This window comes from Microtus pennsylvanicus, chromosome 17 (genome assembly GCF_037038515.1).
Source record: "Microtus pennsylvanicus isolate mMicPen1 chromosome 17, mMicPen1.hap1, whole genome shotgun sequence".
In the NCBI taxonomy this organism is placed as follows: domain Eukaryota; kingdom Metazoa; phylum Chordata; class Mammalia; order Rodentia; family Cricetidae; genus Microtus; species Microtus pennsylvanicus.
The window spans coordinates 12,991,478-13,006,822 of NC_134595.1; the positions used below are offsets into that span (position 1 = coordinate 12,991,478).

General features: G+C 45.7%; 1 protein-coding gene across 1 annotated transcript in view; it reads right to left on the reverse strand.

The window, feature by feature from the left end:
* LOC142836859 (uncharacterized) overlaps positions 1-15,345 on the reverse strand; it is a 309,196-nt gene that overhangs the window by 226,201 nt on the left and 67,650 nt on the right.

The following is a 15,345-nucleotide window of genomic DNA, read 5'->3' on the forward strand; positions in this document are numbered from 1 at the left end:
GTCTGTAAAGTCATTGCTAGACTCCATGACACTCTGCAGAGCCTCAGGGTCTTCCAGACCAAGGCCATTGTTTCCCAAAGTGACATTTTGAGAAGCTAGCTTCTGTCTCAGGCTCCCAACATCACTGTAGTTCAAGGGCTGCTGCATGCCGGGGTGTGCTAAAGGGAGGGGTGATGCGTCTTGGTTACATTTTGTGCGCTCATAGGAATCCAGAGGTGTTGATTGCTCAGCATTCATTTCATCTGCATTGTTCTTCTGTGTCTTTTCCAGGCTTGGGGCTGGAGGCAGGGCCAGGAATTCAGAAGGACTGTGCATGAGGGCAGTTAATGACCTGTCCCCACTGACAGGTGCTGTCGTCATATGGGCATCCTGGGTGCAGGCATTGCTGAGGTCTGGATTCTGCAGCAGACACAGTGTCTGCTCTGAAGGTGTCACCCCAGGGTCGTCTCCCTCTCCACCACTGAAAGAGAGGAAGTTCAAAGTCAGTGCCTGGTAAGTGAGATGCTACCCCCCCCTTCAGTGCACCTGAGCACTGAGGATCCTGCAGCAGCGTTGCAGGCATTGCTATGAGTTCTGCTGGAGGAGCAGGGAAAGCAGCCCTCTTTGGAGACACATAGTAACTACTCATTTGTTTCTCATGACCGTGTGAGATCATGTTTTCTCTTGTGATTGTGTGGTGTGTACATGCTTAGTGATCATGGGGAGGTGACAGAATTCCTTGGTGTGCGTTCTTCCCTTTCTCCCCCATTTTCCTTTGGAACAGTGCCTCTCATTGCCTTGGGAGTTTGCTCTGAGACAGGTTGTGTTGCTCACTATTTCCTAATCTTACTCATCTCTACCAGTCTCTTTCTGTTCATTGTATTACTTATATGGCCTTGAAGCCTGGATTTTTATATGGGTTTAGGTATCCATATCAGTTCCTCAATTCTGAAAGGTGAGCGGTTCAAAAGCCCTGATATTCCTTAAGCTCCACGTTTCACAGAATTTTAGTTAGTGATGTGAAAATGTAAGACTGTAGTAGCTTTTAGCTTCAACTTTGTAACAGAGAACATGTCTACATAGTCTTGGCCTTGGGTCACTGCTGAAGATTCAGAAAGAAAAAGAAAATGAGAAAGAGAAAGTGGAAGAGAGATCTAGAGGAAGAAAAGAGACAGAGACAAAGACAGAGAGAGGTTGAGCGAGACAGATAGGGCAAGATGCTTCAATCCTGCTTATCAATATTACACAGGTCAGAGCAAACTGTCACTACATCTTAAGTGTTAGAGAATGTCACAGCAGACACTAGGAGTGTGGGAGAAGACTTCCTCCAGGTCAGATCAGGGTTCCATTTCTCTAGATGCTAGTTTCAACTCGGGGAAACTTAGTGGTACAAAAACAGAAAAAAATTCTTGGTGTCGTCTAGAATCTGGAGACAGATTAGGAAGGAGGTGATTTTAGTGAGCTGGTACGTGGGGCTGATTAGCGTTGGCAGTGAAATGCGTTCCTGTGGTGTGGTCCTTGGACATGTCTAATGAAGGTTGGATGTCACTCACTTTCCTGTATTCTTTTTCATTATAGAGACTGAATATAGGGGTAATGAGCCTGAGCCACAGCCAACATGTCAGGACTCCCATTCTTCCTCTGTGTGGACATCCACTTCTGAAATGTAGAGCTGTGTCTCCTCTGAGGGCTGATCACACACCAATTCTCCTGGCTTTACTCACCTTGAAGACTGGTGTCTGGCATGGTTTGAGCAGATGAGGGCCAGTAGATGGGAGAGGTGGAGAAAGGTGTTTGGATGTTCCTTGGATGAATGTCCTGTAGTGCCATCACCATCTCTGGGTGCAGAGAGGAAGCCTGATTCCCAGAGCAGGACACAGAGCCATAGGCCTGCTGGCACTGCCAGGATTCTTCAGCCATCGGAGGACCCAGGCTGTTCTGGTCAATGTAATAGACCTGACTTCCATGCAGGTAGCAAGGTGCCAGGATATATCGTTGATCTGGTCCATTTGATGGTGTTGCCTGTACAAGGCAGGCAGAGAGTGTTGGATAGGATGGCGGTAATGCATTGATATGGAAAGTATTATCACACTGGGCTGTTATAGACCGAGATGAGGGGGTGGTATTCTGGTCAATGACAGTTAAAGGGGCATCCAGGAATGGAGCTTCCCTTCTGGTGGTGCTTTCTCTGAGATCCCAGTGGAGAACACTTGGATAGAAAAATGTCGAAGTAGAGATCTGGTTCTGGTCAGTTGGCTTAGTCAGCATGGTCGTGCCAGCTCGTTGGTAAAGACAGGCTCTGTCCGTGAGCTGCTGGCAGCATGTGCTGGAGTCTGATGACAGGAGCCATGCTGAGCTCACAGCTGGGGTACAGACCCCATAGAAATTGCACACACTTCCTGCTGAGGGTGTGGCATTCCTCAGCACAGGCACAGAGGGCTGCAGAGCACATTCTGTCCCAGTGAAAGGTACACTTTGGCAATTTTCTGTAGGAAGCAAGAGAGAGTTGGACAAATTTGAGATGGAAGCTTTCTATCCCCTGGGAGGGACTGTGTTATCTCCAGGTTGTACTGAGTGGGAGAGTCTAGCACCTATGTTCCCTTACATATCCCAAGCAAATGGGTTAAGATCGATCGGTGGTGCTATGTAGGATGACAATCACTAGATGAACTTTCTGCTTTCTCCTGTGTGGGCATGGAAATCCTGGTCAATCTGCCTTAATCCTCACTCAGATCTAGACACGATGCTTCTTTTTCCTGATTGTAATATAATAATGCCTGTTGGGACACTTCCTCGCAAATACATTCTACAACAGAGGTTATTATTGGGAAGAGACCCATAGGCATATTCCATACCTGGAACTTTGTCCTGTTCACTGCAGATCTTACAGTATAGAGTGACCTAAACTCACTCTACGTTGATCAGTCTGGCTTTGAAATCACACAGACAGGTCTGCTTCTGCCTCTAAAGTGCTGGTGCTGGAGCCCCTGCCATGACCACCAGGCCAATCTCTATTTTATTGAGTTTTTTTCTGAAATGATGTTTAACAAATGAGTAAGGAATTTAGGTAATTATTCCTTTCCCCTCTCTCTTTTTTTCCCTTGCATTTCTTGTACAAATGAGGATCTCTTATAATTTTATAACTTTTAAGCATTATTCAAATATGATTTCAGAAATACAGCCTACTGACAACATTTCTTCTTGTTTGCACCAGTTTAGTGTGTCCTCTTGAGACTGCTAATGTTTTATGGGGATCATCTCTGAATATGATTGCTTCTCAATTTAATATCTGTTGATTAAATTGTTTTCTTAACTGCTCCTCAGTAACTGTTAATTTTTATATCTCTTCTAAGGGGGAATCCTTGTGAGAATTCCCCTTCACAACAGCGTGTCAGTTGCCATGGTCAGACTCTAACTGACTGGACTTCGCAGCCCCAGTTGATCCAATCCAATACCACCAGTGCACATGAGACATGGGGAACTGGGCAGAAAGTGGTCTGGATGGAGTGTAAGAGCCAGGGACCAGATCAGGATATTCTTTCTATATGTGCCAGGGAACCTTTGTAAAGACTAATCTGAACAGTACGTTGGGTTAAATATGGCTTGGGAAATGACAATGCCTTGTCTGCTTTGATTATACTCTGTGGTCGTCTTCAACATTGTGTTCTAAACTACCATTGTTGACCACCTGGGTCCCCTCTGCAGTGTGCCTTCTTATATTTATATACTTTCTAGACCCGTACTGTGTTTGCCCCCTTCCCTGACTTCCTGTGGGTCTGTCCTTCCAGCAACACCGTCAATATTTCTTTCAGTACAACAACTGCCTTCTCAGATTCCACAGTCCTCTTATTCTCTTCCACTCTCCATGTTTAATCCAGGGAAGTCCAAGTAACTGCACACCATGGCAGTCGCCATTTTGTCCATAGTCAATATTCATTTGGTGAGTGTAGAGAGAGGCCAGTGTAGAGCATGTTAGACTTGAACTGTCCTCCATACCACCCAGTTCTCTCTATGTTGTGATTATAGTTGTGTGCCACCATCTGTGGTGTGACCAATACTGTTAGAGTCGCCCTGAATTTTAAACTAAGACTGGAAACAGTAGTGGGGGGAGACTGTCTCATCAGTGGTGTGGAGTGCTAGATCTCTGAGCGCCTTGTTCATGTTCCCGTGTCTCTGTAGTTTAATACCATCCAAAAGGGCCTGATTTTATTCCCTGTTCACTTTCCTCTGAAAACCCAACAGTACAGACCCCAAGCATAGTGACACTGTTCACTCCTTGAGGTGGATGGAAAACACTTGAGAATAAACTTTCTGTCTAAAATCACATACTTAGTAAGAACCAAAGCTAAATGTGACATTCAAATTTAGATATCTATATCAACATCAATAGTATCCACATTCAGTAAAGATTTACTAGTATAGTAAAAGTCAGTGGAGAAGATCACATGTTTTAAAGTCTCTATCCTTACCTGACATGGTCAAGGGGAGAGGATCAGCAATCCAAAGAACAATGGAGCAAGATAATCGGTCGGCTTTGTCTGATCAGCTGACCTCAGTGGCAAGTGTGTCCAGTATCAGACAGCACTCACTGGTCACTGGTCACCTGGACCTGTGATGATCCAAATTTGTTTACAGTCATCACCATGGAAACACCAAGATTCTACCAGGTGCTGGTAGGGTTGGAGGGAGAATGATGTCATAAATGAGGCAACAGCCAATGGGAAGGCTCGATTCCTAACTAGAAGATGGGATTGGTTGGAGAAGATGCCAGGAGACCAACAGTAGCCTTGGAGGCTGGGGTGTGGGCTACTGAAAGAGTCAATCATGGCATGGACGTGCCACTTCCTATGGCGTTTAGCCTAGGCTATCATGGCAGTGCTCTTATAAGGTTCACTGATGAAGCAGTGTATAATGTACATATAATGGGTCACCTTCCAACAGAAAGTGTCCCATCAGCCTACACTTACATACAGTGAGTAGTCTCGGGCAGGAGGGAGAACTGCTGTTGAGGGAACTCAGGTGATAGGCCATTCCCGTCCGTCTGGCTTTTGTGCCATGAGCATCTGTCCATGACCCAAGGAAGAGATCAAAGTGTTCCTTTGTGACTATGTGCAAGGTCAGGGCTCGGTGTGCTGCGTGCATGTTGATGAACTCTAAGACACTTGTCTTCTTGTTGCTTCTGTTATTCTTTTTTGTCTTGTTTGTCTGTCTGTGGGATTAGAGAGTGGAGACGTTACGCGAGACACACGGCGATGCGGGGTTAGGACGAGGACACAGACACGCGGCAGTCCCACGTGGGTGCACTTTAATGTTGGGGTAACAACAAGTAAGGGACAGGTGTGCAGAGTCGAAAGGAGAGAGGGGCAGAGAGAGAGAGAGAGAGCTCGTGGTAACCCCTGTTTTTAACGGGGAACACACGGGCATCTGGGAGAAATGCCCTGCACCTTTGCGGCTTCCAGTCCAGGGGGATGCTGGGAGCTGTAGTCTGCAAAAGGAACAACATTTCACCCTTTTGGTTTTATTAAAAAAAATTGTGGGGGGTCTTAAAGGGTAGGGAAAGGGGGCGTAGCCCGGTCTCTCATGACTGCTTCCTGCTGGCTTTGGGAGTCGAGGGATCCAGGGAGTGTCCAATTATTCTGACGATGTCCTTTGGGCGTCGAGGGATCCAGGGAGTGTCCGATTTTTCTGGCGATGTACTGTTGGTAATGTCCTGTTTGCTGGCTTTTTAAGGTGGCTGATTGAAGAAATCACATCTGTCTGGCTCTTCCTGAGTATCTGGGTCATAGTTTAGTTGCTGGAAGACAAAAGTCGCATTATTAGAGAGAAAAAAATTAAAGGGGAGAGGAGGTTTGGGAGGAGGTTTGGAAAATTAAAGGGGAAATTTGGGGTGGAGGAGTTTTAGGAGGTCTGGGGTTAAGAATGATAAAAAAAATTAAATGATACTTATTCCGTTAATGATCCGCTTTGTGTTTGATTTGTTTAGGTGGGTCGGGCTGGCTTCCTAGAGCTTAAAGAAAGTGTCTTAAAAGAAAATAGATTTTGACCGTATATTCCTTAACATTTCAGGGGTCACTGCTGCAGTCAGCGACTGACCTATTATGTCAAGGAACTTTGTTAAGAATCTGCTTACCGCCTGAGCCCTTGACTCCGTATTTGATGATGATATCTGTAACGACAGCTGGATGGTTATTTAGGAATTTAAAAAGGAGGGTGTGTTAACACAGGAGGATTAAATGACAGATGGGACCACCATTTCCCTTAGACTGGAGTCGAGGGGGCTGAACATGGTATCCTTTGGAACTTAAGAGAACAAGGTCCTGTCTGAGTTACCGTGTATGAAGGATTATCTTGAGCCGTGGAGATGAACAGTTTAAGATGTGACAGGTGAATCCAATAGGGAATTCCTTCAAGCTTGGCAGCTGTGGGGGTTAGAAGAATTACTCTGAAAGGACCCTACCATTTAGGGGAAAGAGGTGAGGGACCTTGGCCTGGAGGTGAGAGTAATACCTTATCTCCTATTTTCACCGGCGGTGGACATGTATTAGCACATGGTTGAGGTAATGAGTGATCTGTGAAGTCCCACAGTAGTGAAGGTAAGTGGAAAAGGAGGGGAGTGAGCAGGTGATCAGGAAGGAGAGAGGTTCCCGATGAGAGGCCGGGGGTTAAAACCGGCTGCCCATACATGAGTTCCAAGGGTGAAATGAAAAGGGGGCCCTTTGGGAGAGCCCGAAGCCTGAGAAGAGCAAGGGACAGAAGCCTTACCCAGTCGAGGTGGAGTTCCTGTGACATCTTAACGAGAGCTTCCTTTAAAGAGCAGTTAGTCCATTCTACCTTACCTGAAGACTGAGGGTGGTACAGTGTGTGGAAGTTCCAGGGGATCACAAGTGCCCTAGGCAGATTTTGAGAAATCTGGGAAGTAAACTCTGGGCCATTATCTTTTGGCAGATCTGACAGGGGGCCGCTGTGGCTTTTAGGAACCTGATATCCTTAGGTGTGGTTGTTTTAACAATGGGAGAATGGTGATCAGTGACACCGGGAGCCTAGAGGGGCTTTGGAAGATAGAGGGGGTGGAGTAGGGTGGAGAGGAGACTGAGAGGAGTCCGAAGATGCTTTTGGCTGCCTGTGTGACCTGTGGCAGTGGGAAGCCTCCAGCTGCTTGTGCGACCTGTTGGACGAATATGTATGAGGGACTCTATAGGAGGGGCTATGCGAAGTCCTTGCAGATCTGGAATGGGACTTTTTGGGGATCTGGAAGGGGAAAGGTTAGAGGTGTTAGGTGTGTCCTTCCTGTGCCTAGAAGAGACCTTGGAGGAAAGAGGAATGGGTGAGCTGTTGCTGTCACTCGACTGGGGAGAGCGAGAGCGAGTGGCCCCTCGAGGCCTGGGGGGTGGGGGCTGGAGGTATGTCCGCAGGATCCATGGCAGGAGCAGAGGGTTCCTGGAGGGATGGCATTGATAAGAACATGTGTGCAGGTGAACAGTGAGAGGCAACGGAGGGGTCAATCTTAATGGCCATGTAGAAAAATGCCATGATGTACATCATTTCTTTCCATTTAGCCGAACGGTGACAGAAGTTAGCCAATTCCTGTAAAATATCGGGGTCAAATGAACCCTGAGAAGGCCACCTGAAGGAACCCTGTAAATTGTACTTTGGCCAAGTTTTAGAATAAAGACGGATTAATGTATATAACTTCACGGAGGGAATTAGGGCATGAGGTTTCAGAGCTTCCAGCAGCTGCCCCAATGGGGAGGCGAGGGGAACCGTTTTAGAAGTCTTAGCACCCATGGCTAGAACCGTGAAACTATCCGCAGAAGGCACACGGAGGTGCCACGAACAAAGCAGCCCTAATTACAGGCGTCCGAGCAACCAGGGGGCCTTGCTATAGCCTAACTGACCCGAACCTAGCTTCTGATGGGGAATAATCCCGGCTAGGAGGAGGCACTTAAGCCTTTGGGGGCTGCCTGTTGCAGCCGAGAGGCGCTCGCCATGTATGGAGCCCGTAAAGAGGACAGAAAAGAGATCAGAAAGAAAACAGAAAAAGATAGAACTGGGAGCTCCGAGCTCCCAGGCGCGGATAAAAAAACAGGTCTAGCCGAGGGTGGAAGGCCGGGCGGAGGGGGGAGGAATCGGCAACCTTACCCAGGAGGCACCAAAGAGAGCGGGAGCTCTCTGGGCTTAATGGGAAGGCTATCCAACCCAGGTGAACTCACGAATTAGTCGCTCTTGGTTCCAGATGGCCGCATTGAACACGTGGGGGCGGTCACAGGTTGTTGGTCCCAACCTTGTCCCGGGGGAGGCCCCGAGCTCTGGGAGGCACCAAAAGCCCAGAGTAAAGGCCTCAGGCGAGGGCACCGGGACAGGCAGAGACTGCTCACATGTGTACGAAACATTTCTTATCGTCGGTGGTACCATGGTATCGTCACAGTGCCTGAAAATTATGGATAGCATCTCCAAAGAGAGCAAAAGTAAGTTAGAGAAGTTGAGAAATGGGACCCTGAATGAGTGGAATATGGCACTCACTGAAGCTTTATGCCTCCTATATTCTATGTCCCAGAAATGATCTTAAGACTCAGGAGATGCTGGTCAAGAAACTCTTCAAGACCTCCCAAAAGATGAAGCTCTTTGGATCCTTTTATTTGGTATGAGTAAGAAGTAGATGATTGTCCCTCTGTTTCAGTTGTAGGATATCTAGAAGTCAGACTTGGACTGAACTGTAACCTCCCTTTCTGCTAGCAGGCTGGCTTTCATAGAAGGGAATTTTTATGTTGTGCCGTGATGTACAACAGAATCTCCTGTGGCTCAGAGGATCACAGGTCACAGTGGGAAGGGAACTCCTACTGTTTTATTGAAGGGAAAGGATAGGCCTTTGCATTTCCCTTCTAATCCTTTGTGCTTCTGCGTGAGATTAGTGCAGCTGCAGGTGTAGATGGAACTGCTCCAGTCTGTCTCCTTTCTCGACTTCCTTTTCTGTGTGCTTTTGGTGCTGATGGAAAAACTCTAAAAGTTTTGGCTGCTGAAACTAAGTGGCTGTGGCTGCTGTTGTGGTGAGATGATTGCCTCTTATGCCAAAATGGATCATGCAGAATGCAGTCCATCCAAATATCAGGGACTGTGATGCAAGCAGGAGTGCAGTGGTTTGTATGTAAGAGCTAATGCACTCAGGTAGAGTAGTGTAGCCTGGTATTTTACCCCATAATAAAATGACTATCCCATTGAGATATTTTAGCTAAGATCAGTTGGACTTGATCTTTCTAGATGGTACAGAATATAAGAAGTGGGGGGTTATCTGAAAGTTGGGTACTTGCAGGTATTGCTTCCGTAGGAGCACCAAATCAGTTGGTGGATGTAAGGTGAAGTATTGTACCCTCTGTGTATTTCAATATACAGTGTCTTTAAACACCAAAGCAGGTCTACCACTCCTCCTGTCCATGCTGTTCCAAGGCGTTGGATGGATTATTGCTCTGCACATTGCTGTATATTGCAGTTTGTTCAGGATGAGGATACCTGTGTTAGGGCCTGAACTTGGTGTCCAGTAGCAGAGCAAATGATAAGAAATACGTGATGTTGCACACAGTGGAACTCATTACAGTAGAAACAATGAATGCAGTCAAGGTGATTGCAGGAGAATCCTTGGAACTCGAGATAATTATATTGTACCAAATGTATCCAGTCCCACAGAAACATCTTCTTATCCTGTCTCACTATGTGGATCCTTGGTGACACATCTCTACCTATAGACATTCATGAAATTGTAAGCAGTCCTATAAAGCAGAAGAACATTTCCTAAGATATTTGGCGAGAGCTAAGGAATGGCCAGGTAGTGGGAACTGAGTGCTGTTGTCAGTAGACAATATACAGAATAAAATCTGTTCATTGAATAAATAGTACAGTGAGACTTAAAGTCCATGAGAAGAATTCAGTACATCTTTTTGTTAAATGCTTTAATATGTAAAATAATTCCTGAGCTTTGTTCAACAAGTGTTATTCTACAAGACACTTAATTTGAAAACATAAAGATTAAAATAATAATCTTAACATGAATGTATATCCATTCAAATGCCTTTCTGTTTTTCTGAGGAGTACAGTGAAGCCCAGTAGACTCATGGAGTCCCAAGTTCTGTAGTTAAAAAACACAGAAAGAGTGATCAAACAAGGTACCTCCCTAAACTATTGCTCTCCTTCATTCTCTTGTAGTCAATCGTGCCCCTATCAGGATGCTTGGATACAGGTTGTGGGATCCTTTCCTGCTGGCTTTGTTATATTTATCTAGACCAGTGACTCTGGACAGCACATAGGCTTTGTTAGAATGGACAGTATTGTGTCTACACAGTAGCTGGGGATTGCATATTGAGAAAATACAAACACCATAAATATCTAGGGACAGGTTGAATACATTCCTTGAGTCAAATCCAGATGTTGTACTATCTGGAAGTAGATAGGCATTGTCAGAAGTCCAGCCTACAAGGGAAACAAAGGTACTGTCAGAAAAAAGAATCTGAGTTGAGTTGCAGTTGTAAATCCATGCAGCTAAGTCAATACATTCAGTAAAGTCTCTTGTGATTTTAGGTCAGCAGCAAGAATTGCCTTGGCCTACACGTGGACTCTTCATCAAATCATGCTGGGAAACCTGGTGATCCACATGTACAGAAAGAATCTTGATTCTACCTGGATTGTTGAAGCATATTTTTAGTTCCAGCACTCTTGAGGCAGGGACTCAAAAGACAGAGGAAGCGGCAGAGGCAGAGTCTAGCAGATCACTGAGTTCAAGGCTAACCTGGTCTATGATGTTGTTACCAGGACATAGAGCGCTTTGGAGAGAACTCTCTCTCAAGGAACTAAAAGAAATTGAATAAATGTCACCCTGCGAATATTCAATGCCACTCCCCCAGAGATCAAAGTTCAATAAACTCTTGTAATAATAGAGTACAGAGTAGCAGGAATAGCTGACAAATTTCAGGGGAGGCCAGTTTTCTTCTCTCACTTCCCCCACAAGAGGTGAAAGCCCTTCCCAGACTCCCGCGTGTGCATGCTGGGGTTGGTTCGAGGCTTCTTGAAGCTGTGGTGGCTGAGCACAGGTGGATTCCTCCTCCTTTTGGTCCTGGGATGGTGTGCTTCTCTTCTGACTTGACTCTTCCTAAACTGCTTCAGCTCCTCTGTTTTCTTGAAGCTGTTTTCTCTGGTCCTCTTGGTTTTGTCTTGCTCATGAGCCCCAGCTTATTCCCTCCTGATGACTATGGAGTCTTTGGATAAGGATGCTGTGCATCTCTGAACATGTTTAATACATTGAGTTATTTGAAAAATTGTGGAAGGTGAATATCTGGCCCCGGTGTAGTCATGTCAGCAAAGTCTATGCTGGAGACCATCACAGTGTGCATGTCCCAGGCTCATGATGGCCAAAGGTGCTTCTTCTCAAGGAGCTATGATCAACTGCAAGCTTCTGCCTCAGGGTGTTAGTGTCAGTAAAGCACAGTGTGTGCTGCAAGTTGGGGTGTGCTAAAGAGAGAAGTGATTGGACTAGGTTTCCTGTGTGCCTTTAAGGGATCCTTAAGCATTGATAGATTGGCTGTCATCTCATTCACATTGTTTTCCTTCCCCCCCCCTAGGTTGGGAGCTGTTGGCAAGAACAGGAATTCTGGAGACCTTTGGATGGGGGCAGTCAATGACCTGTCCCTATCAACAGGTGGCATCCTCATCTGTGAATGCAGGGTGGAATACTAGCAATATTGTGGACTGCAACTGATGGACTGTCTGTCCTGAGGTGTCAGTCCCAGGGACACCCCCTTCTCCAACACTGAAAAAGAGTCAAGGAAGAAGTTAGTCACTGGTAAGTGAGATGCTCCCCTCCTTCTGTGCCCTCTCCACTTAGGCCGTTATAGTGATGGGGAAGGCGTTCCTATGATCTCTGTTTGAGTAGCAATTTTTCAGAACAATGAATCTGTGTGGAATTACAGTTGTAAGCGCAAGCAGTTCAGCCTCTGTGACTTTTGGTAGCTATCAAAAATGTACTGTTGCTAACATACATCCTCACATAATCATGGTGGGGAAATCGGTGACCCACATATACAGAAAGGAAGGTGCTTTCACCTGTGATTTTGGTGCATTCCTTTAGTCCCAGCACTCTTGAGGCAGGGACACAGGCAAAGGCATTACAAAGGCAGTGTCAGGCAGATCTTTGTGATTTCAAGGCTAGCCTGATTAGTGAGGTCAGTTCCCAAATATTCAGTGATATGAAGAGAAACATTGTCTCAAGAAACTAAACTTATAAATAAATTAATTCTATTTCTTATGTGTCACCCGATACAAGGTTAATGCCATATGCCTCAGAGGACAATGTGTTACAAACTCTGAAATAGTTAGAGCACAGAATAGTGCAAGGAGGTTAAGATGCAGGGACAGGTCAGGATGGAGGAAAATATCAGGCGATCAAATGTCAGTTGATCAATGTTTGCTCAGGGAAGTAAAGGATTCTTTGCCAGCAAGAGAAGCCATTATTTGAGGGTTTTTTCTTGAAAACCAAGTGAAATCTTTGCTACTGATAGCTCAGTTAGAAGATTAATATCTCGATGATTTAGAATTAAATAAGTAAATCATAAGAAAGAAGACAACACAGGTATTAAAGGGGATAGAAAAAGACTGTTCTCACAGATTTTGGAAAAACTGAGGGTGAGTACATCCAAATGTTCTGATTCAGGAGGAATCAGGGAAATGCATAGTGAACCTCCAGTGGATGCCATTCAAGGCCGACTGGAAAAAGTGACCAATGCTGCTAATGGGAATTCACATTGAGGAATGCTATCTACTTCTGCTGGGGATTGGACGTTTTCCATCCTGACTGGCTGTCAGTGTTCCGGGACCACCAAAGCTTGCATCTGGCCCACCCCATGGTTCATGTGCACCTTCCCAAAGAACTCGGTACATTAGAGAGGCACTTGCCCGTCAGTGTTGATTGCAGCACTGTCTACAGTACATCAGGGAACCAGGCATGGTGTCCAACAGTGTTTCCATGGGTGAAAAACATGTGATGTTCGTAGACAGTCAAGTCTTTGCAGCAATAGAGAGGCTAAGGTTATGTTGTTTGCATTATGTGTACTCAACTTGGGTGTGATGAGATTTCTTCTTAGACAAGAACACTTGATGTTCTCGCAGAGTCCCCAGGTCGAATTCAGAGCACCTCATGATGGTTTTCAGTCTCTCTTAATTCCAGACTCCAGAGACCTGATGCCCAGATTTGGCCTCTGTGAGCACTCCACACATTTGTTACACAGTAGCTCATGTGGACAACACACACACACACACACACACACACACACACACACGAGAAATGAACATGTTAAATGGATAATTTCAAAGATTGATACAATTTGAGATAAACCCAGTAATCCAAATCAACCCATATCAGAAAGATACTTGCCTTGAAGAATTTCTTTCAAGGTAGGATCTTGATTATGCATACATGGACTCTATGTTTCATATCATGAAAATGCAGGCAGATCTCTATGGCAGAGTACTGATGTTTAAAGGGCTCGTGTTTGAGGTTCATAATGGGAGAAAGTGTGGTGACAGCAGGAGTGTGTTCAGTTTACAGTATACACTCTAGGAAACTTATCATGTTTAGTAACTCTGACCCGAATAATCACACAGAAACCACATTAATTACAGTACTGTTCGGCCAATGACCCCAGCATATTCCTGGTTAACTCTAACATCTTAATAAAGCCAAGTAATATTAATCTGTTCTCACCGTGAGTCTGTGACCTATTGGCAATGTTCTGGCATTCAGGCATCTTTCTCCTTCGGCAGCTACATGGCATCTTTTTGAGTTTGCCTGCTTTCTCTCTATATCTCAGCTCGAATTTCCTACCTAGCTTTGACCTGCTCAGTCATTGGCTGAAACAGCTTTACTCATTAATGACCAATGGTAATAAAACATATTCACAGCATACAGAGGGGATTTCCACATCATCCTAGGATCCTGAAAATTAAAGTCCAGGAAAATAATCTTATTGCCGCTAGAGCTTTTTGCTACAGCTTTAACATTAAATAAGTAGTACCACTGACTTATAGCATATGTTGTATCTACGTAACATGTATTATTACATAACTAGTAAACATAAATTAATAATAGTAAAGTTCTAAGGAAGACATCAAAGCCCTCTCTATATACTCATGGATAAAATCACAGTCTTAAGTTTCTACAGTCAATTATAGTGTCTTCAAATATTTATAAATTTATAAACTATGTCTTTCCATTCATATATATGCATATATCTAAATATTATTCTGCATTACTATGTATGTATCTACATATCTACACATTAGGCTAAGCCTCTAAGCTTCATGTATGCATGAATATCTATGTGTATCTACATCTTACCTGTGTATGATGAACAGCGTTGTGTCCCAAAGGTTTGGGAAGCACTTACCCTGCATAGCCATAATATCTTGAAATTTCCATATCTTTCTCCCTCTGAAGGAAAAGCTGTGGTTTTCCCAGGGAGGTACACTTGGCAGCATTCTCTCGCTCCTGTTGAGCCTGCCTCTTCATGGCCTCCCTCTCTGGCCTCTGCTCTTCAGTGATGGGCTGTGAGATGACTGGCCCTGGAATGTCCACTTTCCTCCATGGGATGGGTTGGCAACTGAAGTCTAGCAGCAGGTATTGGATTTTAGCTTTGGGAGATGAGAGGGCCTTGTTGCTGGCAGCAGAAAGAGGCTCCCTGTGGAGTGAAGTGTGAGATGATGCTCTGTAGGGTGCAGGCAAAGAGGCAGCCGGCTGAGGCCCAGTGCAAGACTGGATGGGCTTGGTTATGTTGGCTCGTGTGGCACTGGTGCCGTTTGGCAGAGCTGGCTTGTCAGAGGCCATCAGTGATGTGCTGGCAGGAGCTGGTTGGGATGGCTTGAGCGTGGGAGGCTGAGCTGAGTGGGAGTGAGGCCTCACTGGGTAAGCCACATTGGGCCTGCCTGAAGCCAGGGAGAGAAGCTTTCTAGAAACAGGTTTGGTTTGAGGCTTGTCCAGGACTGGGAAAGGAAGAGGTACTAACTTGACCTTCCCATGTGGGGGCAGCTCATCCAGGGACAGAGATGGACACCGCTTGTGAGCACTGCTCCCTGGTCTCTGAATCTTGCCCGGGCTTTTGTCAAGGCTTTGGCCCTCACGTGGCATATCCAGCAGTGATGTGGTATCAGGACCCGTCCTGGGATCTTTGTTGCTGCTGAAGTTCAGCGGAGCCCGGGAGGAGGAGACGCCAGTTTTCCTCTCACTCTTCTTCCCCAGTGGGTGAAAGACCTGCACGGACGCCAGCATGTGCATGCCGAGGTGAGTTCGAGGCTTCTTAAAGCTGTCATGGCTGAGCTCAGGTGGATTTCTCT